We start from the raw sequence: 5,850 nt of genomic DNA, 5'->3' as shown, positions 1-5,850 counted from the left end.
GTACTCCATTGAGCCTTGAAAGACTGATACGTTCTGATGTTTAAATAAATAATGGACGATATTCAAGGTCTGCGTTTGGATTTGAAGGCCAGCTTTGCGATTATGGTCAGAATCTAATCAATTCCAGATCAGCAGAGAGTGACACAGCTCTGTCTCGGTGGAATGGTTTACTTTACAACACAATATTGAGTCATCTGCTAAAAGGAAGTGGATTTTCTACAGCATTGAAGAGCTCATTTTGGTAGCTGAAGCATGAGCTAAAGACAGCCTTGGGCACTCCAGCATCTATTGGGAAAGAAGAGGAGAGGGTTCCATTGATAGCAGCATGTTGATTGTGCAAGGGAGGAGTCAGGTATGAAGGTGGCCTTGAATGCCACGGGCAGTGAGCCTGGAAAGCAGAGCAGGATACCAGACTGTGTCAAATGCCCAAAATATATCCATGGAGATAGTCCTGCTCTCTTGTTTAAGATTTAAGGCCTCCATTCATTGCTCAGAGAGTTGAGTGAGAGACAAAATCCAAAATGATCATGAGAGATCAGGCTGTTTGAAAAAAGAGGAAAGACATGATGTTAGCAGCAATGATGACTTCCATGACTTTCATGACTTTCCTTATTATAAATAGAAGTAAGCTCATGAGTATGTAGTTGACAGGATCTGTTTTTGCACCCTTCTTGTGAATAGGAATGATGTTTTCCATTTGGCAGAAGTCAGCCAAATGATGAGAAGGATGAAAAGCACAGAGGAGAATCAAGAGCAGCATTTGAGTACATGGGCACCAATGACATAAAAGGCCCATCATAGAAGCAGAATCCAGACCCAACAGAGCTCTCTACTTTCTCGGCTCAGAAGGAGACCCTCTAGTCAACAGTAGATATGAGGGGGTAGGATAGGGACTGAGCGGGATGGGTTGGCCATTGGGTACACCAGACTTAGAGGAATATACTGTGTGTGTATATATATATATATATATATACATACATATACATATACATATACATATACATATACATATACATATACATATACATATACATATACATATACATATACATATACATATACATATATATATATATATATATATATATATATATATTCGACATTTTCCCTCAACTCTGGCAGAGTCAAAAGGGATGCCATTTGAAGTGAAGGATGGGATGGAAGAGCAAATACCAGAGAAGGACTTGACAAGGCACCAACCACCATGACTTGGGGAAGGGGGTTGAGCTGGAGAGATAAGCCTTGAGATTTGTTAAGATGAGGTTTTCTGGTTTGCCCCAGGGACACACACTTGTTGCGAGCTTTACATAATGAAGTAGAGAGCACTCTGTGGAGCGCATACCCCCGCCAGGCTGAACAGTTTACGTTTGTATCCCACGGATCGGCCTGATCTGGATCCGAACCTGAACTGAAATCTAAGTGGATTGTTCTCATCACATAACCAACCCATCCGTCCATCTTGTCTTGTCATACATGTCATCCACAACCTTTTAAAATGTGCTATATATCGTTTTTGGCCCCATCTCTTAATTGTGCAGAATCAAAAGCTCAAGATAGGTCCAGAGAGATGGCCCTGATCTCATATGTGACATTGAAGGTCTCCACCCATCGTTGGGAGAGTAGAAGCAGCATGTCCAGGGTAGACCGACCAGGTCTGAATCCAAATTGATGACATGAGATGAGGTTGTAGGAGAAAAATGAATGATTTTATGTCAACTGTGATGATGGATTCCATGACCCTGCTGATTGGAAGTAAGCCAATTGGTCTGTAGTTAAGAGGATCCATTTGTGCACCTTTTTATGTCATGCTGGTTGATTTCCAATCAGATGGAAGATGAATGAGGACAAATGATAAGGTGAAACAGGCAGAGAGCAATAGGCCATGGGCCAGATATGGTCCACGTGCACCACCCCCCCCCCACCCACAACCCCATATTTTTCTGAAGCCTTAGGGTCCCCAGAGCATGAATTCAACTGGGACTCACTATCCATTTTCCAACCACATCTGACGGTGCCCTCAAAATGTTAACTTTGTCAGTTTCACACATGAAAAACCCCCCTGACTGATAAGATCTATGCTACATGCATTTACGTATCAATATTTATTTCCAGGTGACGAGTTCTGATTGAAGTGACATGATGGAAGAGCCACCAGCAAAACGAAAACGTACAAGTGGCGAACCTCCTGTAGTTCCTGTGTGCATAGTTCATATCAAGGGCTTGAAATATGGTGAATTACACTTGCTGTCAGAAGATAAGGATGGAGAAAAGAAACTGGCCAAACTGCAGGAGGTGAAAGAAATGCGATTGGCAAAACCTCAGTCATCTTGCCACATGATGAAGGAAGCATGTGACCTGATCCCTGATGTGATAGGAGAGCATCATGGCTTCCACTGGCAGTGTTATAAACGTTTCACAATGAACCTTGACAGGCTTAAACGTACTGCAAGTTCATCACAGACCACAAATGTCACACAACATCGCATGAGCCGCAGAAGTTCAAGTGACAAGATTATATGCAACCCTGACTATTTTCTGTGGTTCAGAGAATTGGAAAAATATTAAAGTTGAAGGTAGCTGTTAGGGTTAGAAGAAAACTGATGATAAACTTCGAACAAGAATCAGGGGGCATGATCTCTTTGCTTGTGAAGCGAAATACCACAAGAACTGTCGCATGAAATGGCAAAGTACAAATCAAGAAGCAATAGAAATTTATCAGATAAATTTAGAAGCAGCTCATATGAAGGCATTTGAAGCTGTATGTAAGATTGTACAGAAGGATGTATTACAAAAACTGAAAAATTTTGAAGCTGTCTGATTTGAGAAAAATATACATTGACATCCAAGAAGACACTGAACACCAGACGTAATCCAGACTATCGGAGCCACAAGGTTAAACACAAACTTGAAAGTCATGAACCATTTAGGCCTAAGTCACATTTGCCACGGCAGCCGTGGGGTCTACAAAATCTACGGCCACTAGCAATTATAGGGTGGCCGCAGTATTTCCACGGTCACACAATGTAGCAGTCACAAATGTTATTTTTTGGGGAGCCGCACAGCATATTTATAAATTGTGGAGACCCAAAACATGGGGGGGGGGGGTGCCATACGGTCTTTGATATGATGTCGCACGGTGACTTTAGGGCGTTCCTGCGGTGGCCATATAATTTAAGGCAGACGCAAGGTGCCCGCAAGGCGACCGCCGGGGGACCCTAAGGCGAACGTGTGGCCAGACGGACGTTCACGAGTGGGTTCTTTTTTATTTTTTTAACCAGTTCTTTTGTTTGGGCTTGTCGAATTGCTACAGCGAATGTAGAAATGAAAAAAGTTATAACTCCGCGCTATAATTCCACGGCGACCCCTACGCCCTGTAAAAGATAGCCAAATGGCGTAGGGCCACCCTGAGGCCACCGCACGTTTGTCAATTCAGAGGGCATACGGCCGCCGTATAGCAAATGTGACTTAGGCCTTAAAGACAAGTTATCATTGTGACTTAGGCCTTAAAGACAAGTTATCATTGTGACATGGGAAAATTCCAATCATACATTCTGTTCAGCTCAGACATCGATACCCATACAGCAGTGAAGCATGCCTTCGAGTTGGCATCAATGGATATGATTGAGACCACAGGTACACAATTACGACAGTCCATTTTAGATGGTTTCTCAAAGGCACTGGATCCTAAATGGCCACCAAGTCCCTCTGATCTAATGGCACCGGAAGATGTCATTCCAGATGTTCTCCTGTGCTACATTTTTTACTGGAAAGGCAACACCCACTACCCCTCAAATCCAGAGACTTGTTCAATCCATAGGGCAAGACATTTGTCACACTGCTACCAATGGATCTTGGAAACTCTCAAAACATATCCTTATGTGTGTTTCTCTACAACATCTTTAGAGGAGTAAGAAGCTCATGACTTTTTTGAACAGGTTGGGGAATTGTGAGAGTTATTCATTTATGCTGAAACTGGAGACAGCACGAGCAGAAGCAGTGATGCAGTCATCAACACAGCCATCCAGTCAGATCAACACGTCACCATCTGGGCCCGCTGGATTCCACTCGGAATTTGACAACTTTGATTCACTAATAAATGACCTCACAGGTAAAGAATCAGGGGTTGAGTACATGGGCATACTGTACCGCCTTTATAAGTCCATACTGTCCACGGAATCACGCTTCAAGAAGTTGATGGTGATGTTGAAAAATTCCCAGAGAAGGGTAAAAGGTGGTCTCTACATCTGACAGACACAGTTATACTTCCTGACTGCTAAATCACCAAAAGACAGAGTCCCAAGCTGAAAGTTAATCAGCTACTTTATCCAGGTTCTGGAGAAGCAATGGAGCACTCAACTAAAGTGAAAATGATTTGGATGATCTTGAGGATGTTGACAAAGAACAAACCACAGGTTCCTGGCTGGTCATGCTTCACCTCAGAGACAGGCAAGACTCCTACAAAGCTGACAACTATAGATTATTATTATCCAGTCATTAACCATCCCATAACCGAGTACAAAACTGAACAAGATTCCTGATGAGCTCTTGATGAGTTGGACAGCTTCACGTGTGCCATGTACGGGAGAGCGTCAAAAGTTGATGATCTGCGACTCATTCGTATAAACGAGCTCTGTGACAGGCAAAGTCGTCTTGTGCCTTCAGGGAATGTGGATATGGCTAACTTACCACTTTGTACGCGAGCTCTTACCCAGCACATTCAGAGAGTAAACCACCAAGTACAAATTTGGAGGACCGCACATATTCCACAACCACAGATTCCGAAGGCCAGTCAGGGACATGGTTGGGAGGAAAAGGATGGTAACCTTGATCCTCTATGGTATGAAGGAGATGTCCTGCCACGGCAACTGGCTGAAGTCACACCTGACGACACTGACTGATGAGAATTCAGATATGGATGCATTTGATGATACAGAGCAGGCATTGGAGAGTGATGATGACAGCGATAATGAATATTATGCGTAATCCATGCACAATGACATTTTGTGGACAAGACGTAATAAGTTTCAATTGTTTTTCTTCAATAAACTTATATTCTTTATGTGAGGTAAGGAATATTTTCTCAGTCTTACTGGTGACGACATGTTTGGTGTTGCAACAGTGACGTACTTATGTTTAAGACGTAATACCTGGTACATCTTTAGTTGGTGTGGGACATATTTGGTACCAACAGAAAGGTAGTAAATTTGTGATATCAGAAATATTTATTTGTTTGTGTCAGGTAAAACGAGCATGAATATACGTTATTATTTCAGATATCTGAGTTGAATCCGAGTTGTCAAAAGAAAAAGCAAGGTACTCCTCTTCATCACAACGATATTAAATTTGGCAGATGTCTATTTTTAAAATCTGTATGTGATAATCTTTCATTTGATATATAATTTGTTAATATTAATGCTTATTGGGCAACTGCAGAGATCTTATCAGTCAGGGGATTTTTCATGTGCGAAACTGAGGAAAAGTTGACATTATGAGGGTACCGTCAGATATGGTTGGAAAATGGAGAGTGAGTCCCAGTTTATTCACTGTTACCAGTTGAATTCATGCTCAGGGGACCCTAAGGATTCAGAAAAATATGGGGTCGAAGGGTTGTAGGGGTGGTGCACGTGGACCATATCTGGCTCATGGCCTATAAGCACAAGAGCAGTAGAGCAGGTTTTTAGGACACTTGAACTGATCCCGTCCGGTCCAGTTGCAGAGTCAGAGTTGAGGGTTGCCAGAAACTTTTCCACCGTTTCAAATGCAAAATTCAGGATTAGTTGGATACGACGGGGGTGGGGGGGGAGAGAGACACGGGGGTGGGGGGGGAGAGAGACACGGGGGTGGGGGGGG

The sequence above is a fragment of the Eptatretus burgeri genome, chromosome 3, assembly GCF_056783735.1.
Source record: "Eptatretus burgeri isolate ZD-2024b chromosome 3, Ebu_testis_v1, whole genome shotgun sequence".
In the NCBI taxonomy this organism is placed as follows: Eukaryota; Metazoa; Chordata; class Myxini; order Myxiniformes; family Myxinidae; genus Eptatretus; species Eptatretus burgeri.
Note: the sequence above shows the minus strand (reverse complement) of the source record.